Below are 21,693 nucleotides of genomic sequence, written 5' to 3' on the forward strand. Positions count from 1 at the left end.
GGTCTTGCTTGTACAGCATATCCATTGAAATGTGTATCGGCATCTGAAAGCCATTGTCTTCTTGCCAGGCTGGGGTTATGCATATGAATAACAGCTTCCCTTTTTATTTTCGGAATTACCTTGGCAACTAGCACAGGGAATATGGTGGGGGGGGGAGACGAGACTTGCAGATCCTCAATAAAGAGCCCACAGCTGCTGGTTTGCAAACTTGAGGGAGCAGGGGAAGAAGGTGTCTGTTCCTCTGTCAAAGCAAAATACTGCTGTCTTTAGGACTTCCAGAATTTCTTCTATCTGATGGAATTCTTAAACTGAGACTTCAATACCCTAGTGGACTGGTTCACAGCTTAGACAGTCCGTTTTGGTGCTCAATGAGCTCTTGTGTTGTGTTTAGAGGAGAAATACGATTTTCTGGCCAGCCTGAAAACTGATACGGCTTCCCACTGCAGAGATTTTCACCCTATTCTGGCCAGTTTAAATACAGCACAGTTACTTTTCCTGATATCGCTAATATGTCCTTTCCCAGAAATGCAAACATTTACAGGACACAGTCCAATACAGATTTAGGGACTGCAAACCTCAAACTGTTTACTCTGGAACACTGCCAGGGGCATCAATAAGGCTACTCTGGTTAAAGTGATGTAGGGATCCAGCCTGCAACTCCAGTGCAGCATTCTGAGGCTCCTTCCTCAGGAAATAAAATGGGGAAAGTGCCTTCAAAAAGCGTTCCCTTCTGCAGTGGAGCTGCGAATGAGCCTTCCCTCCATGCTTTCACCACGCTCCCAATCCCAGTCTTATCGGTCTTGCTCTGCACTGTCAACCTACGCACAGTCTTCCATTTCCATGTGAATATATCATGTCTGAAAACCTTTCTTCTAAAACAGAGTTAGATGTTAAGCAGGATCATCCTTCCCTGTCCCTTCCACCATTCCCATTTTTTTCTCAAAGCCCACTTTTTTTGCGCAGTTTGCACTTACGCTACTAAATGGAATCGCTGACTGGAGTGCGTAGTCGCCAGTATGCTGCAGACACGCAGCTCTATTTCTCCTGTTCACCTTCCTCAGGTGAAGCTGCGGATGGGCTAAACCAGTGTCTGTCTGTCTGTCTGTCTGTCTGTCTGTCTGTCTGTGACAAAGGACTAGAAGAGAGCTAAGAAACTGAGACAAGACAGGGATGCTGTTAGTCAGTGGCTCCTCTGGCCAGATAGAGGGTGTTCTGGATGGGGCTGCACTTCCCCCAGAGGAGCATCGTCATAGACAGAGGGTGCTCTCCTGGGTTCATCCTTGTCGCTTGAGGCGCAGGGGGCCTCAGTGGCACTGAATGCCTTCTATCAGCTTGGGCTAGTAGTTATGCTACCTAGTGGCCCAGTTACGTCCCTCTCTGGACAGGGATAGACTGCTTTCAGAAATCTGCTCTTTGATAATCTGGAAAATGGACTACAGGTAGTCCCTGGGTTACAAACGAGAATCGTTCCTGAGAAAAAGGAAATTCACCTTTAAGTTGAATTTGTACATGAGTCGGATCCTGCTTGGCCCTCCATACTTTGGCCGTGGGCTTGCATGGGAGGTGGTTGAGGCCCCATCGTGAGGGTGTTCAAAGACAGGCTGGACATGTACATGGTGGGCATGTCATGAGCAGAGCCGGCTGGAGCTGGGGGTCAGACTAGATGCCCCAGGAGACCACTTCTGACTCGCTCTCGTTCTATGTTTCCATGTTACTTGCAGGGGGTTAGGGGCGCAGAAGCCCCATGAAAGTGTAAAAACCACAAATATCTCAACTCCACTCTTTCACCAAAACTTTTCAGCAAGGAGAGAATTCCCTCCTTGGATGGGCAGGGCAAGAAGGCATGCTTTGAAGGCCTCCCTCTCTACCCTTTCACTTCCTCTTTCTCTAGGATTATGATTTTCCACAGTAATTATTTTTAAATTAACAGACAGTTTGGTTGTAAGCATGGGCTGTTCGTAATTTGGGGATTGCATGTTCTTCACGGTAGTCTTACACATTCTTCAGAGGCCAGAGCTTGTGCAAAATGTGGCTGAGGCTAGAAGGTCCAGTCACGTGACACCAATCCTGGCCCACGTGCATTGGCTGCCTGTAAGTTTCCCAGTCCAGTTCAAAGGGCTACTTTTACCCTATAATCTCTACATGGTCCACAGAACACTTCTTGCAGCTGCAAGCTACCCAGGTACCATGATCAAGATCTGGGGTGTGCCTCCAAGGGAGGTGCACTTGATGGAGGGAAGGAGGGAGGGCTTTCTCAGTGGTGGAAGCCTCCATTTACGGAATAAGCTCTCCACTGAGGCCTGGTGTCAACGCTACTCTCCTATCAGTGTCCCATTAAGACTGTCTTTGAAAGGGCATGGTGGTTTTAATGTGGTTTAAAATCTTGCTTTCAAATGTTGTACATAGATGTTATGATGTTTTGTCATTATTTGTACGTTTTATGCTGTATTTCCATTGTATTTTATGTGCTGTTGAAAACTTCACAGAATGCTATAGCTGTTGGGTGGTATAGAAGTCAAACACACACACATATGGTCCCATTGATTCCCAATTAAAATGAAGGTTTGTCTCCTTTAACTGCAGCTGCTCAGAGCTACCTCCTGCTTCTTTTGCCTGTTTTCTCTGCCCCTCCTGCTCTGATCTCTCTACTATTACACTTTATATTCTAAACTCCTTAGGGTAGAAGCTTCTTTACTGTCATGCAGGAAAAGCACAATCGATAAAGAAACAAGAAAATCAATCAATCAATGAGTGTTTCAAATCTAATTTGGGTAGCTGTGTCCATGTGTGTTAGAGCAAAAGTCAGAAGTTTGACATGTACTGGTAGCTACAAGAAAAGTTTCAGATGATGGTCACTGGAAATACAAGCTCCAAAGAGCAATTTGACATTTACACCAAGGTAAGTCACCGCTCTGTAAATGAAGCAAATGGGGATGGCATTCAGATTTTTCTTAAATATACCCTACTTGTGAGTATATTAATCAATGTCAGCATTTCTTCAAACTTACCCGATATCCAGAGCACAGCCTGGTCCAGTTTAATTGGATGAATTTCAGTCGGTACATGCTTGAGAATGTGGACAAGGTGCTTGGACATGTTCGTGCAAGCTCCTCTGTACTGGATCCTTGCCTCTCCTGGCTTTTTCTTTCCAAAGCCAGCAAGGGAAGAATAACTGGCTGGGCCACGGAGATCATTCATGCTTCTTTGTGAGAGGGAGTGATCTCACCCTGCCTGAAAAAGGCAGTGGAAAGACCACTTCCGCACAAACCTTCTCTGACCCAGAAGATCTGAACAACTTCAGGCCACTAGCAAACTTTCCTTTCCTGGGCAAGGTCCTTGAGAGGGTGGTTGCCAACCAACTCCAGGCACTCTTGCAGGATGCCGATTATCCGGATCCATTTCAGTCGGGTTTCAGGACACTTTTGGCACAGAAACAGCCTTGGTTGCCCTGTATGATGAACTATGCTGGGAGAGAGACAGCAGGAGTGTGGCCCTGTTGGTGCTGCTGGACCTCTTGGCGGCTTTCGATACCATTGACTATAGTATCCTTCTGTGGAGTCGGAACTTGGAGGCACTGCATTGCAGCAGTTCCACTCGTATTTGAAGGGCTGCCTCCAGAAGGTGGTGCTTGGGGAATTATTGTTCAGTCCTGTGGATTCACCCCTGTGCTTGTTCTGTCCCCATGCAACTTAACATCTACACGACACTGCTGAGTAGGGTCATCTGGAGGACATTGCCATTGGTATGATCAGCAGCAGCAGCAGGTGAAACTGTGGATGTGCTAAATTGGTGCCTGGCTACAACAATGGATTGGATGAAGGCTTACAAATTAAAACTCAATCAAGACAAGACTGAGATGCTGCTGATGGTGGTTCCTTTGACCAGACAGGGCATTCAGCCTTTACTAGACAGAGTTGCACTCCCCCTGAGAGAGCAATCTGTGGCTTGGGGCTGTTCCTTGATCCATGTTTTTCACCTGAAGCTCAGGTGAGCTCAATGGCTAGGAGTGCCTTCTACCAGCTTTGGCTGGTGCCCCAGCTGTGCCTCTACATGGACAAGGATAACCTGGCTTCCGTAATCTACACTCTGGTGATCTCGAAATTAGATCACTGCAATGTATTCTAAAGGCAGCTGCTCTTGAAGATGGTTCAGAAACTGCAGTTGGTGCAAAATGTGGCAAGTGGATTAATAACTGGGACCCACAGTTGTGGGGGTCCAAACACACGTATGTCCAAATGAAAGATGAGTTCTAGCCCACTTGCATTGAGGAGCTTGAGGAGACTGCCATCCCAGGTGTACGAAGTCTTTCTTACTGGTTGGTTATAGCTGTTTTAAACTTTTAATGTATTTCTGTTTTTATATATTTTATTGTGTTGTATCTGTTTTATGGATTGTTGTAAACTGCCCAGTAGGATTAGCTGTTGGATGGTATATGGATAAATAAATAAATAAATTCAGCATGCACTACATTCTGGCATTTGCTATAATTCCATATGGCTTCTTCCCTTGTGACCTTTAAGCAATCCACAAAGCCATTAAGAATCTTTTTATCAATCTTACTGCCAGACCCTATACATGTTGAAACTAATTTTTATTATGTTTATTCAATTGTTTTGTTTCGCATTCAGATTATAAGCTTCCTTGTAAGGTCTTGTTCAAAACGTACATTAGAAGTAATTACATAAATAGGGGAATACACTGGCACTTTTGTATGCTTCATACTACCTAGGTAACACCATGGCTGCCTTTTCTTTGAACTATGTGACATCTTACAATTACAAAATCCTGTTTTCCACGAATTAGTGAACCCCTTCCCTTTACTGCCAATAATCCCATTATGATAGCTGGACAATCTAGGGTTCCATTTTGCACTTCTCTAAAGCTTTCTACTGTTTTGTGGTGTGCTGTCACAGGAAAAAGTGCCCCAAGCCTTTTTTTTTTTTTTATTAAGACGCATTAAAAAATTGATAAAGAATAGTATTGAAATGCACTGAGAACCATATCCATCTGTTCAACTCTACTTTTTGTCTTTGGATTTCTTTTCTATAGCTGTAATTGATCCTCTCTTTTTGTATTGGTGTGTGTGTAGACTCTTACACAGCAGTTTATGGATATGCATAAGCCAAAACAGACCCTCTTTAAATGTCTTACACACACCAAGTCAGAGCATTAAAAAGCACCAGTCTCCCTTTGACCAACCACAATGAAATTATGAGGCATATTCTATCTGAGGAAAAAAAAGAGGGCAAAGCAGGGAGCTCCTGACTGATATTCCAGGAAAGCCAAAAACTGAGCAATTCCAAAATATTATCCAAATGAAAATGTAATCTGCATCCTTTCTCCAGTTAGGAATCAAGCTATTACTGTGGTGGGTGGAGAGATGGCATGTCCAAATGATCCATGCTGCCAAAGTTAGATCAAGAATTTCAGCTCATAACACTTTGGCTTATCATTACGATTAGAAAATCTTAGGACAATGAGGCAAGTAAAAGACTTCAGCTGTGCAGAAGACAATCTGGCATAAGTGATCTTTAGAGTAAACCTTTCTCAAGCACTGCTCACTACTGGAATATCCTATAGGGTAGAAAGATGTCAGGAGAAGAGTGCAGAAAGTCCAAAGCACCATAAGACCGACACATTAGGCTGCTCATGTAAATGGCCACTCGTGTGATTATCTGAGGCAAATAAGAATTGCCCCCATGTGAACAAAAAGAAACAAATATTTCCCCCCTCCTTTGAAGCTGATAATTTGCTATCAATGAGTTGCACAGGAATGGGAATATATGTGGGTAAAATGTATGGGATGCATAATCCACGTGAACACACTGGCAAGGAAGCTCTTCCCACTCCCCAAAGCTTGTGAATGTCGGCCATGCACATTTTGGGGCGCAGTCTTATGGGACACCCCCTCACTGCTTGTAAGCCCCTGAACACAGAGTTTTAAGTTTATTTTATGCAGGGCACGAAGAGTAGTGGGAGAGAAACTTGCCTGTCTTCCTGCCCAGCATGTTCCTTTCAGAGTGGGAGAGGAGGAGGAAGAGGCTTCAGGATACCTCACAGTCTGGCCCTTCTGACTCCTGCCCTTCCTGCTCTCTGAAATACCCCCTTCTACCACTCTCCATGGTTGCATTCCCAGCCTCAGGGAGGCAACCAGCACCATTCTTTCCATGCCTCCTGTGAAGAAAAGTAGAGAGCGCCATTTCTTAGCTTCAGAGTTGCAGCATTGAATCAGTCTTGGATGGATCTGGGAATACAAAATATCCTATGAACCCTCAGGTGCTGCCTAGGGGGTCAAAGGACTCCCTTCCATATATTTTTATGGCTTTCAGCAATGGATCAAGACTCCCCACATTTTTTTTTAACAATCAGAGACATCTAGACTGGCCCGACCAAGTTAAAATTACCCAAGTCTGGAATGGTTTCTCTGAAGTCAGTGGAGCTGAAATCAGTGTATGGGAGAGTGGATTAAGGTGTCAGAATGCAGTTCAAATGAAGCGAACAAAAAAGAAGGTAGAAAGAGGATGCTCGGAATTGATTTTTCTAACGAGGCATTTACAGGCACTCAAAACATGATCTCCACTTAAAACATAAAATAGTCATTGTGCTGATTTGCAACAGTACGGCTCACTAAAGGATTTGATTCCACATTATCTGAAACTAAGCAGTTATCCGAAGTCTCATCTTCGTAATGGAATGGAATGTACAAAAGCAGAGCATTCAATTTAACACACAATATATTATCTATACAAATTGGTCCTCATTCAACAGACAAACTTAAAAACCAAATTACAGTAGCCCACCAATTTTACATTCCTGGCTGAGGGAAAATAAATACTAACACACCACTATTAATACCTAGTAACTTACAGGTCTTCTCATTCTTTTCATTTTCTCTTCAAATAAATTGCAAGCTATTTTAACTCTGTTTGTACTAAAGTCATGTTAGTTAAGCTTCCACTTAGCAAAACAAAATAAAAAACACCTAACACACAAGAGCAAGCAAGTACTCATTCATGCATTCATTTGAGGTACATACATACTGGTCTGTATTTTGAATGGTATGGAGATTTTGAAGTAGTGACTGATAAAATAGTGACTGATAAAGATAAAGTAGTGACTGATAAAGATAAAATACAACCAATAAACAATATTTTAAAAGCAAAACCAATAAAACAGTGGCTGGTCAGTACAGGAAGGCTTCCTGAAACAGAGATTTGTTCTGGAAGCAGTGAAAGCGATATAAAGTTCAGGCAGGCTCGCCCTTCAAAATGAAGCAGTTCTGGAGGAATGCCGCCGCCACACCAACGGTTCTCTCTGGGTGGACTCCCGTTGGGTTACTGAATTATATGGAACCGCCAGCTGCATGCCATTTAATGACCAGACATATTGCTAAGAGAGTGCAGGTGCTTTCTCAAGTATCCTAGTCCCATGTTACTTAGGGCTTCATACACTAGAACTCAATCCTTAAACTGGCCCAGTAAGCAATGCCGTTCCCTCAGAAAAGAACCTAAATGCTGAAAGGGGGCAGCTCCTGAGGATGACTGAGCTGCTGAACTCTGCACTAGTTCCAGCTTCTGCACAAGGCTCAGAGGCAATCCCACACAGAGCATGCTGCCGTAATCCCATCCAGAGGTTAGTGGCACTTTACCGGTCACACCTGGGAAAAGGCACTCCAAGCCATGGTGGTCACCTGGGGCTCCATCAGCAAGGATGGACCTAGATGCCTGCACAGACTACAAACCTGATCACACAAAGGGAGTGCAACCCAACCCAGGATAAACTTATTCTCCACGAATTAGGTCAATTAAAGGATATTACCAAATGGTAGATAAATGGGACCTTCATGGTCAGAAGTAGACCAGTCAATACCAGATATGGGGTCAAGCAAAGGAAGAGCCACCACCTTCATACTCACATACACGAGAGCTTCCCAGGAAGCACCTGGTTAGCTACAGCAGAAAGAAAAGACTATTAGACCTAGACTCAGAGTAGCTGTAACACTACTTGATCGTCCATCAAAGGTAAATATGCCTACACACACCCGTTGCTGGGGAGGAGGGGCAGGAAGATTCTCTTGCAAGCACATCCTGCCTGTGAGAACAGACATATGGACTAGATGGAGCCTTGGTCTGATTCTACATTTCTCTTTAATTCATGAAGTGATAGGGAACATCCTAAGGGCTTTCATGCTTCTCTGTTTCCCTCCTCTCTTTTTCTTCCAGTTTTAGAACTACAATTAAGCATTACGTGCCAAAATCTTACTGATAATCACCATCAATGCAAACCAGCCAGAAGAATCCAGACATCTGTAGATACTACGGATTGCCTAACAGTGATTAATTGACAACTGCAGTACTGCATATGTTATCATAAGGATTTCGATCTCATTTCAACTCTTTTGAGGTGGCTTACAATAGTGGGAAATGACAAAACAATCATAAATAGCAAAATAAAACAATGATCACATTTAAAAATATATCAGCATAAGAATACATGTAAAAGCCTGTTTAAAATAATAAAACCAATCATCAAAGGCCTTGCAGAAAAGGTGTTTGGCGCCCATCAAAAAAGGCAAGAATGAAATCCTGGGAAATATTGCAGGACAGGAATTCAACAGTGGCAGAGACACCACTGAGAGTCCTGCCCCAAGGACCTGTGACTGTCACCTGCATCATGCAACTATGCTTGCCACTGAATTGTATTTAACTTACTTCCAAATAAATACAAAAAGGATTGCAATCTGAATTTAGAAAGAAGAGGATAATTTATGAAGTACAACATATGAAGTTTTCAGCTATGAATCTATGTAGTTATGATATGAATTTCTGTCCAAGTTCTACTGCAGAAATTCTCTTTAAAAATCAACTAAATCTGAAAGTTAGAAGTACGATAAAGCATCAGGGATTTCTCATCAGATAATTTTTTTTAAAGAGTTGGTTTCTCTAGAACGGCATACAGTAATGCTGAATTCTAAGCCAAGTGAGGAAGTTTTGCAGGCAAAGAGCATTTCAAACTGCGTGGTTAGATCTTTTTAAATATGTATTTACAATTTGAAAACAAAAATCTGGAAATTTGCTAAGCTTAAAGACTGATTTTTTTAATAAACAAAAAAGTATTGTATTACTACAGTTAAAACAATTGCAATGATCTTACTTCAAACGTAACACTAAGAACTTTTCTCTATTTCTTTCAGCAGATTACAACCTTCCAGTATTTAAAAAATGATCAGATCTAGTCAGTAAAAAAATGTTATATTATTACCATTAAAGTTTGCACTAATGCACTTCCTCATTTTTAACTAAGAAAGCAAAAAAATCTAGCATTTCTTGCTTAAAAAAATCACTGAAATTCTTATAACATCAGTGCCAGAATGTTGCAGACAGCTGGGAGTCAGAGCAATAAATAAACTCCACTAAAAAAAAGTTAACGTGCACATTATATGTACTACTTATAACATTACTATCTGAAAACCTCCTCAGGTGGAGGTAAACTATTTTTTAAAAAGCAGGTTGAGAAACTAATGATAGCCATATGAAAAATACCTTAAATTTAAAAGTTCTATTGACACAGGACTCCAGTTCCACAGACCACTGGAAATTTGGTGGGTTATGACTGAAAAGAAGGATGGATGTCCTTCTGGTGTCCGACAAGGGACTTTTTCTTTATCCAGGCCTTTCAACACATCACTGAAACTGGTTTTGACTGATGATTTGATCTGCTCCATTGAATTTCATTATTCTACTCTTCTGTGTCCCTCCTGATTTTTGAGTAATTTTATGTATTTTATTGGTTTTACAGTTTTGCTAGCTACTGGGGCGGGTGGGGGGGGGGAGGTTTAACTGGAAAGTGCCATCAAATCTTATTGGATAAAGAACCCAGAGCACGGACCCATGGCTATGATATTAAACATCTCAAGTCTTCCTGCACTAGCTTAAAACAGACTGTTACTTTTGATACTTTACTGTACTGTCCATTGCTTGTACGCATCAAGGCCTTTTGCACACTCGCATTTTTAGAGGCGGCAACCCTTAACCTTGCTTGCCGCCAAATCTGTGCAAGGGTACAGGATGCACCCAGTGCGCCCCATGGTTTTTCTACTGCAGTAAACAACAGGACGCCGGGACTATAACATGTGCATTTTCTTCTGAAAGGGCACAGAGTACATGCATTTTGATACCCGTTTCATATCGCAAGGAACCACAAGAAAATGAACTCTTTAACAAAAGTCACAAGGGTCACTGTTCTGCATAGGAAGACCTTACATAAAGAAGCCCGTTCAACATTTAAAATGTGCTACTCTGTCTCCTTCTCTGGTTCCATTTAAAAAGAAGGCATCCATTCTGAAACACCTGGGACCCTGTCTAAAGCATCTCTCTGGAAGCTCCAGTTTGACTTCTCTTGCCAGAAGATGAAAAGGTCTGGAGGGAAAATGGTGCCAGAAGACCAACAAGTCAGTGTTTCATGATTGATTGTGCCCTCATGAATAAGTTTTTCCTTACAGGAAGTGGATGTGCAAGGCCCCGAACTGCACTGGCACAGAGTTAACATCAAGAATGTATTTTCTGCTGAAACTAGAGCCTTTCTGTATGCACGGCAGAGCTATAGTAAGCGATCAGAGAAATTCTTCCAGTGGGTGTTTATTCAGAGGAGAATTTGGGTGCCTTGGGCATCCCACATTTTCTTGCTGAGCCTAATTTTTTCCTCTAGACAACTTTCCCCTCCCCACTTTACAGAACTTTTAGGATAGCTGGAATCTTTCAAAACATATGCCATCTACATAAACATTTATCAATATTTAGCACTGCTATAATTGTTACCAAAAGCAGAAAAGAATAAGAGGCAGAGAGAGAAAGAAGAATTTCTTGTATCAAGCTTCGAAATACTTGCTAGTGTAAGACCAGACTGAAGCAGCAACATAACCCAGGTGTTTGACTGCATGGAAACTTTTATACAAAAACATCTAAATTGTTGCCTGGGTCCAATTTGCTGGTGTGTGGAATCAAAATAAGTTGTATATAACCAAGATGTCAACAGACTTGGCCTACAGTGGGGTGGAATTGCTTTGAAATCTACAGATTTATTAAATGATATACACGAACAGGAATAACACCTCATTTTAATTGTCTGTCTATTATGATTTACATTTTTCCACACCCACCTGCCGGTGACATGGAAAAAGGATGGAAATACACAATTGTGATGCCAAACGATGAGGTAAATTGAGGCAGGTGTTACAGGGAGCGGAACTGATCAGGGAACATTCTGGCGGTGGATTCAATGCAACATTCAGGACTTAAATATGATTTTTTTAAAGACTAAGGGCCACAATAGAAGTGACAGGGCAATGAGAAGTTACATGGTTTGCTTTAAACCATGGGGAAAACACTGAATTTTGGTACAGAAGTTATGCATGGATGAGAGAAGCTGCGGCCACATTCTCTCTCTCCACTGAATTCCTGAAAGCACTTCCTTCCCATTCCAGTTAACTATAAAGGGCAGAGTTCCACCCCAACATCTCTTTTTTGATACAAAAATTGCCGTACATGCCCCATAAGCTTTACTTAAGCATAGGGAAGACAGAAGGACAAATGTGGCCACCACAGTCATGCTCAGTGTGGGGCCAACATGGCTCCGTGTATCAAAATCCATCGTAATAAAAATGCACAGAGTTTTTACACCTCCTTCTACTTCAACAAATATTGGAGGGGTTCTTTTACACCCGGAGACCAACACTGATGGAACTGCATGTACCAATTATTTTTACAGGGCTCTGCACCAAATTTCACCTGTTGCCAGATCATGTGCTACGGAGCATAGTTCTGTCCCGCAGGTTCACCCAGCCTGGCGCCTCAGAAGGGTAAACAAAGGACATGTCTCAGCAGCTGACATGTTCGGAGAAGTGCCACTGATGACATGCAACTATGGAATGCATTGCTGTGCAGCACGGAAAGAAGGGCGGCCGGGCGGCAAGGCTGCTGTCCGCAGGCCTGTCGTCAGCTATAGAATGAATGCTTATAGAGTAATCACACTGTCCCACTTCCTGGCTTCTGACAAGCCTAACAAAACCCAAGTACTAAACATATTTCATGCCACAGAGTATCAAATGTTCTTTGCTATCGGTCGAAATGGAACTCTGTTCATTTTCATTACTACTTCTTATGAAAATGTTAGCTCTATTCATATTCCACATTCAAGATGTTTAACCTGAGCCCGCTGTATGAAAAGTCAATCATGTGTGCATAAATTCAATATATTCTTCCCATTTGTGACAATACAATAGCTTTCCTTACAGACAGTGATGTTTGTATATCGATTCAAAGCTATTCTTTTCTCTACCCGCCCAATTCATTTGGCATATTTGAGTTGAAGTCAGGGATATTTGGGTTAAACAACTATTTTATCATCCCTCAAGACCCATTATGTTCAACACAAAAATGAATGTCTGTACAACGAATGCAAGGGGAGGAGGTTTAATTTCAAAACCATGCCATGAAAGGAGTTTTAAAAAAACTGTTTTGCTGATAAACAGGAAATATATTATTTTTATAGTTAACATTGTTAAGGTTAGAAAACAAACACTTTAGCTACATTTGTGGATTTTAAAATAAACCCTGGAAAGGAAAATTAACTAAATCAAAACCATCTTTTCGGCATGGAAACATGGGACATTCATGAACACAATATACTCAATGAGTCATGAACAATATACCAAAAAGATCCGCTGTATAAAATAAAATAAAGGAGAGGAAACATTCAGAACAAGGAATTAGATAAGTTAGAATGCTTTGACTTGTGCATACAGAATAATTAAAATCGAAACTGGAGTTTTGAAGTCACAGAGGGCAGAACTGATGAGTTTGAAAACAGGTCAATTCCATCCTGAGTAACTGAGAGGATTCTGGAAATATGCAGCAAATGGATGACTGAGCACTGGTGAGTTTCATTCACGTTCACAGCAACACGAATGTGTTTCAGGATCAAGAGTCCCCATTGCTCCTCAAATGTACCAATTACTTCCCTGCTTTGCTCGAATCATCACTTCGCATAATATCCAAATTCGACAAGCTGTTGATTGTGAAAACCATAACTGGGAACTTGGTTCCAAATCTGTGGGGCAAAAATGTTTGTGTGTGTGAAGTAAAAAGAATGGTCAGTTTATGGTTTGGCCATTATGTCAAAACTGAATGTGAAGTGGCATTTAGTTCAAAAAAGGGAAGCTGAAAATGAAAGTCAGTAAGATCAAATATCTCCAGAAGGTTCAGGAGTTACATGGAAGATGAATTAATCCTTTGTGTGTGTCTCCATATTAGGCTGAGAGTGAGTGAATGGCCCAGTGAGCTTCAGCTGAGTGGGGACTAGAACCCAGATCCCCAGGTCCCCAGTCCAGCCCTCTCACCACCACACTGGCTCTCACAAATGCACACCAAATTGCACATTTATTTCACGTGAAACTTAAAAAATGCAAACTGATGTGGAAAGAGAATGAAAGGAAACTAAAAATGGAAAATGGAGAAACTGACAAATTTCTCCAACCCTAGAGAAAATGTACATGGCAAGAGTGGCACAAGGGAAGTTTTATGTATGAGATGGTATACTTGAGAGCAAGATGCCAATGTAGCAATCCCTGTGAAACAAACAACCGCTAATGAGGCCCCTGGGCTCTCCTGTTCCTGCCCAAGCACAGCACAAGTTCTTGCTAGCTGTGATGCATCCTTGCCTTTAACCCTAATAAAATGAAGCAACCGATTTGATTACAATGCTTTGAATGGAAATGGAAGCAACACGGTGGCTGGATTTTTTGAGGGTCTATGTTTTTAACCTAAATTGTTGCTTTTACTTCCTTTGGTATTGTATTGAACAGAAAAACAGTTAATGCACTTGGTAACAGTACAAACCTTCAAAGGGTTGCACTGTTTCACTTGTTCATTGCACACAAAAAATGAAGCCTCCCGAACATTTTCCAGAGGAATTTGCAACCTTGTTTGCAGAACTGGTCTGGGGAATGCTTGTTGCCATGTATTTGCATAGCAAAGTGCTCCAGACAAATAGAGACAGTCTATTAACATTCAACAACAGTCCGACTGACTTAAAGACAAGGGTGCACTGCAAAGGCGGAATATACAGAGAGAAACAAACAAAAAATATATCCACAAACACATCAACCAAGGTGATACTGCCACTGGCTTTAATTCTATAGATTGATGGATAACTGAGTTTCCCAACGTTGTTTTTACATAATGGTACCACATATGCTGCACTTCAAGTTATATGAAACTCCAAAGGAAAAATGCCTGAAGACAAAGTTTAGAATCAAAAGGTATTCATAGTGGATGAAATAAAACACTGGCTACCTAGTGTGGTTAAGCCTGTTACGTTTAATACAGTCAAATCTGTTGCAAAGTGCTGTAACTTAGGTGAGCCCGAGACACTATTTTTTGGCTTATTTATTTCCATATTTATGTGTCGCCTCTAACTGCCAAAGGCCTTCCTAGGCAGCTTAGAAGTAACAAGGGACTTTGCCCGTTTCTTATGATCTATGTACTGTAAATGTCTGATTTCATTTTTTCACTATAAATTTCCTTTCTGACTGTAACATGTAACAGGCTGCCTATTTAAACTTGATTAGGATTTGGAGTTCTAGAATGGTGCAACCAGCCACCAGGGAGACGCCCCCCATATACCTTTTCCTGGTGTACAAACCAAAAATTAATGTTTGCAGTCTCCTGTATAGCAAAGCAGAGTGTGTGCTTCTTGGTAACTGCACACACAAAGGTGACTGACACATGCTCACTGCTGAGACCACCTGCCGAAAAGTGGATCAGTCAGAAGCCGGCCATCCTGAGCAGTCACAAGTCTGGAGCACTTGGAGGTATTTGAGAAACTCAGCCAGTGTTCAATGAGTCCTAAATATCATGTCCTTGTTAATCATGTCAAAGCAACCGCTGAGTGTTGCTTTTGCGAGAAAATGCTTATGAAATTATCCTTGTAAAAACAGTGCCAGCTAAGCAGTATGTTAAAACTTCCCTACGGCTCTGGAATATCTAAAACAATCACACTGCATATATTAAGTGCTTGAAAAGTTTGTCTTTCAAATGCAGGATCTCCTCGATGGAATAACACAACAGTGTCTCATACCAGTATACTGTTCATTCCTAATGTCTCCTCAAATGGCAAAAATAAGTTTTAAAATGATACAAATAAGCATTTCTTTGCTTCCTGGTATATACAGTAGAACTTCATTCTCTCCAGCACAAAAATATTTCATAAGAGCGACTTTCCCTGCTCTGCTAACACTAGTTAAAAAAAGAAAAGAAAAACTCAGCATGAAACCATGATAAAAGAATGCTGGATTTAGACAAAGAGAACTCAGTTTTAAATTCCAGTTTGGTGAAATGACTACCTAACACTAAAATCCTATTAACAGTTACCTGGGAGTAAGCCCAACTAAACACCATGAGATTTGCAGTCGAATAAATACGTATAGAATTGCATTAGGTGTCTCAGTTCTCCATCTCTAAAATGGAAACAGGACTTGCCACGTAACTGTTGGAAGGGCAAACGAAACCTACACAACACAGCAATCTGCATGTTCGGAATAAACTGTATTACTTTTGAGATCTCACACACTTTGCAACGTTAAGGGGAAAAAATACACTCAACACTGGTTTAAAATATATCATAAGGGAGAGACAGCTAGACCAAAGAGTGTATGTGTGTGTTATACTTCAAAGAAAAAAGAAATGATGTTTTTTACTAATTACATTTCCAAAAGACACACAGAGCATTACCAACAAACTCTACAAAATGGACAAAAAAGCAATGTCTACAACTGCACAGGCCTGGAAAGGAGCTCCTGAGAATTACCTAGGGATTCCAACTTCCCTCAAATACAGCAGCACTAATATCCTCCAGATTTGCTGGCCCGGCTTCGAACCATCTCAAGAAACTGTTTACATTAAAGTTGGGTTCAGCTGGAAGGTCAGCTAACTTTTAAGGCTTTTGAAAAAATCCGCAGCAGTCTCGTCTCTTCTAAATGGGGAGGGGGGGAATTAAAAAGAAAATAATTAACCTGACACATAAAGGAAAACTAATTTTGCTCTGTTTGCTACTTGTGGGATAACAAAAGTTTGATCAGTAAAAACAGAACAGAACTCAAAACCCAAAATATATTTCTTGAAAATTTCATGCTTTACTTCAAGGGAGCCTTTAAGTTTGAAGCATTGTATCTTGCCATTTTGAAACCATAATGAAAATTAAAAGGTACTATCTCACGCAATTAGCTATGATTTTTATCGGGCCCCTGGCTTTGCAAGGGCACATGTATATCAAGTAAGCCAGATAAGGCTTTTAGATTGTACATATTCAGACTTTATTCCTTAAAAATGGCTTCAATGAACACCAAGGAGATGGCCAGAGATTATTTGCCAGTTCATTATGTCCTGTGCAAGAATCAATACAGTCTGGTTTTATTTGGGTTCGGCAGTGAAGACTACAACTTTACATCTTGCAACTGATAAATGATGGCAATAGAAGTAGGAGCCGCAGGAAGGGAGTGAGCCAATAGCACTTCTAATTGTTGAAAGTACCTAAACCCAAGTGAAAAACACAACCTGCCTAGAATGTTTTAAGGGCCTATGCAGGCCAGGAAGATTTCAAACTATAATTTTTAAACACTGGTAAGAAGAAACATATAACTCCAAGTTGTTCAGAGGGCTAAATAATAACAATGCAATGACATTAGGAAGGACAAAAACAGAGAAACGGGGAAAGTGACTTAATGATACAGTGTAACATGAAGACAGCTTCAAATAATTGAAGCGGCTTGAAGAAAAATACTTTCTTAATTTACAGTTGGCTGTTGTGAATAGGAGAAGAATTCAGGGTAGCCTTTAAATAAGCTGGGGAGCATTTTTTTAAAAAAAAATCTATGTGGTGTGGTAAAATAACCAAATGCTTTATTCAAATAATCAATATTCAAAATGTCAATCATTATACTTCCTTTTGAAACTTTGGTTTGCCAGAAATAAGCCTGTATTTTTCCCAGCTGCAACTATATACCCACTTGCTTGGGAGTAAATGCTACCAAATGAGACTCACATTTGAGCAGCCACATGCAGAATTCCACTGTTAAAGATTCTAGTTTGATAAACATATTAAAAGCTTTAGTACTAGTGCTCTATACCGCAGGGATCACATTAAAGACACTTTCCTGCAATTACTTTATTGGGGAGAGTTTCATCTTGGGGAAAAAGATTAATGATATCAATGAATTAGTAAATACACAGTTTCCATGTTTTGCAAATCTGGGGGGAAAGTCAAGATGTTTATTCTGACCAGATTACAGAACTCATGGATCAAGACTAGAGGCAGGAAAACATATTGACTACAATCGTGTAGCGTATCAGTCTCAAAAAATCAGTTTTTCTGCCAAGGGAGTGCCCAGTACCAAAAGCATTTTTAAAACTGCACCATCATTTTTACCCAAGAGATAATTGGAGACTGTTTGAACTACTACTAAGACATGAACCCTTAAAACCATATCATACAACTGTGGATCATAGCAGTCAAGAAAATAGTTCTCTGGAAATGAAAGTAGTCACTTTACGCCCTCATGCAGGAATCCTAGTGAAAGAAAGAAGCGTTTGAGTGCGTGCGTATGAATGCTTAGGTACGCATATTTACACACACACAGATTTTGAGAGGGACGAAAGAGAATGAATATGGATGCACACATTAAGCAGCTTCAAATCACTCTGGAGAGCCAAGGTTTCTTTCTTCCATTTCACCTTAAGTGGAAGACTGGCATTGCTTTCAGCGACCCCAGCTGAGTGCCATCTGCTCTTTCATTCATACCCACGTGTAACATTTCAGCCTGCATGCTTGCAACCTCTCTGGCATTAACTGGCATGCCATCAAGAGCAAAAAATATCACCTCAATTTGAATAAATATTTAACGGCAGATATCTTTGAAGAAGTAAAATTGGAAATAAACCTATACCTTTAAATGATTGCAAAAATAACACATTTTTTCCATTTTAAGAAGCAAAATGAGAGCACACACTAGCGCCCCTTACAAAATTACAGTAATCTAAAACCTGAGATCTCTACTAGCGCCAGACCAAGAGTAACTGCAGAACTTCATAATTAACACATCTCTCCTATATGTTTCCAATTCTGCACATTTGCAGCTGAAAACAACCCCATGTAACCCAATTTAATTAAAATGATGTCACTTTATTGAAACAAAACTTGCTCAAAGAAGTTATATCCATCCATGGCTCCCTCTGGCTACTTTTAAAAAGTATTCAAAAATTCAAAATGCAGGAATGATTTCACACGCAAAACACTAGATCTGTTTCATAAATTAGGTTTAACATGGGGAAAAATGAAATGGGGAGATGAGATACCAAATCAATGGCTAAATGTGGTACACCAAAATGGAATTCGCTGTATGAATACTTTCTTCAAATAAGCTAAAATGTTTATACTGTAAAATCATTAGTCCAATACATTGTTGAAAACCTAGCTTTAAAAACTTAATGATACATGTATTTTCCTCTCTAGAACAAATGCATTACATGAATTTGTGCATTATTCTAAATCTGGAGGTTATATTGCATTAAATATGGCAAATAGGAAGTTCTTACAAAAAGTTTAAATTGGTTCTAGCCCAAAAGAGACACTTAACAGAACTTCCAGTTTCCCTTGGAGCATCTTTTCAAACTTGCCCAGTACAAACAAATAGGTTTAATATATTTCATACTCAGAATCTGGTACAATTATGTGCAGGCATTATAGTCACAGGCTGTACTGAGAAATGCAAATTCTTCTCTTGCTACCAAAGACACTGGAAACAAGTTAGTAGGATTCCAGAAATATTGAAACTTGGGCAATTCCAAATGCAGTTACTGTGCTACTTTGCCAGATCTGTCTGATAAAAATACCTTCTTGGACCTGTCAAGAGGGCAGGCTTCAACTTCCAGGGGACTATCTCCTCAGCCAAAAAGCAGCGCTAACCTGGAAGAAAAGATTCTTCTGGGCACCTCAGAAAAACTGAAAGCTCTCTTGTGATTTTTCATACGTCCTCAGCATTGTTGTTTGTTAGTACTCCCCATAAGATACATGGTAATCTACTAGGAGGTTACAAGAGGCCAGTGGGCACATCTGTGGGCTGCCCCAGAGGTGATTCTGACAATAAGACAGGATTGCAGAATGGAAAGATCTGTAAGAACAGAGTGGCCACCCAAAAGGAAGAAAGGATCCAAAAGTAATCTGGTTCAGCTTCCTGCTTCAGACAGAAGAGAGGATTCAGTGAAGCTCTGGAAGCATAGCACAGAAACACCAACCCACCCATGCCCTCTCTGTTTGTCCACACCATAAGAAATTCATTGTGAAAAGGGTGCCTTGGAAATAAAATGGGAGCGTTGGGGGGTCTACAAAAACCTTTCCTCCTAAATATTTCTAGCTTGCATACACTAGCTCAAAAACGTATACAACTACTGTTGTTGTAAGCCGCCCCGAGGTTTCGGCAAGGGGCAGCATAGAAATGTTAATAATAATAATAATAAGAAGAAGAAGAAGAAGAAGAAAAGCTAGTATTACTAGTCCTATACTGGGAATTAAAGCTGGGAAACAGCAGCTTGCCTAAAGTCTCCCACACTTAAAGGCAGTGGTGAAGTATTATGCTACAATGGTTCTTGGAATTGCAAGGCTAAGGAGTTTCATCATGAAAAATAGTTATAAGCACATAGATAAAGCACATAATAATGTGAAATCAGCAAAATGGAATTACAGCTCCAAATGGTGAATAAGGATACCTTACAAAAGTGGAAGAAACTTCAATAAGCGTTTTATTTTAAACACACTCATCAGTTTGCCATTTGGGAGGAATCGGGATCTTGGCACCAACAGAAGATACCCCATTCTATGAAAAAGGCAGAAATGACGGCCAACTTACAACATTTCGTTAACCATAACAGTACAAACAAGATCAACACATACTTCTCTTCCCCCTGGACAACAGACCTTGCATCAGCGTAACTTGAGTATTACCTGAGAACCTGGAATCGCGAAAAAGATGACAAGACAAACCCTCTTATCCTGGCAGACGGCTGGTTTTAGAATGTATCAACTGTACAATTTTTGGAGGATTTTTTTTTAAAGGAAAATGAAGATGGGTATGCATGGCATGCCAGGCAAATGTACTGGATTTCATATAGGTACATATAAGGCTGCTACAGTTCATCATGGAGATGGTTGAGGTGTAGCTAGATAGTAAAGTTGCTTACCTATAACTGACATTCTTCAAATGGATTCATAGAATTCTATGGATTCTATGCATTCGCACAAATGGGTTCTATGCCTGCATGAGGCCTGTTATTGGGAAGATTTTCCAAGCTAAACTCGTTCCAGAGGAGCTCCCACCATTTCCCCCAGTTCTCACAAGACATTGTGGCCTCAGAACTGGGGAGGAAGGCCAACAAGTGGCTGACCCATACCATCCCGATATGGATCCAAAGGAAAACTACTGTACCAAAACTGTCGACACTGACTAGGCTTGGTGGGCTGGTTCTGTGAAGAAACAGATGATGAATCAAAGAATGCTAGTTACAGGTAAACAACGCTACTTTCTTCTTCATGGACTTTGTGCATTACACATATGGGCAACTAGCAAACTTACCTCAAGACAGAGGTGGGCACAAGAAGGACCATTCAGCCAAAGGAGCAATCTTGCCAGGCATGAACATCGAGCCAGTATTGCCAGACAGAAGTCAACAGGGTGGACCATGTCACTGGTCTCTAGAAATCCTACAGTGGGACACCAACATGCACTGTAGTAAACATCACCACCACCCTGGTAGAATGCATCCTTGGTCACTCAGGAAAGTGCAGTCCAGAGTCCTGGTATGCCAGCTTGATGGTCCCAGCAATCCAGTGGTAAGACATTGAGGGCCGATCAGATCACCCATAGACTATTCACCATACGTGACAAAGAGTCTCCAGGACCAGCAGAAAATTTTGTACAAGATCGACAGAATGCCAATGCCCAGCACCATCCAGTGTATGGAAAGGCAACTCCACTGGGTTGGAAGACATGGACAAAACAATGTTCAAGTGGAACTGCGATGCAACCTTCAGCAGGAACATCTGGCTAGGCTGCAGAACTACCTTGCCTCTACAGAAAGTGAAGAATGGTAGATCGATGTGCAAAGCACAAAGCGCACTTGCCTGAAGTTACTCACCACCAGAAAGGCAAGTCATCACCTTCCATGAGAGGAGACGTACGTCCACGATGGCCATAGGTGTGAAGGGGGGGGGGGGCTTCATACGAACCTGCAGAACCACTGGGATGCTCCATTCCCAGCATGAGCAAATGAGGATGTGGGACCAGGTTGTGCAAACCTCTCATGAAGCGCCAGGACAACACATGTGGCTGCACAAGGAAGCCATCAACTGTCCCATGGAATGATGAGACTGCCGCCAGGTGTACTTTAATGGAGGAACTCTAGAATACCGCATGTGACGGATGCTGAGGATCTCAGATGGGTGCCTGATGCAGATTGGAGACTTCCTCCCAGGTGAAGGCTGCAAACGCATTCCATTTTGCCATGCAGGAATGTCTTGTTTTTGGCCACAGGGCTGCGTCCAGGATCACCTGCATCTTGGGACAGCAGAGGGGGACCTCCCAATCTA

At 41.3% G+C, this 21,693-nt stretch overlaps 1 protein-coding gene across 2 annotated transcripts in view; it reads right to left on the reverse strand.

Moving 5' to 3' along the window:
- Positions 1-21,693, reverse strand: part of TAF3 (TATA-box binding protein associated factor 3) — a 144,928-nt gene that overhangs the window by 68,030 nt on the left and 55,205 nt on the right. The gene's annotated exons all lie outside the window — the stretch shown is intronic.

This window comes from Varanus komodoensis, unplaced genomic scaffold, assembly GCF_004798865.1.
Source record: "Varanus komodoensis strain SLA01 unplaced genomic scaffold, ASM479886v1 scaffold1, whole genome shotgun sequence".
In the NCBI taxonomy this organism is placed as follows: Eukaryota; Metazoa; Chordata; class Lepidosauria; order Squamata; family Varanidae; genus Varanus; species Varanus komodoensis.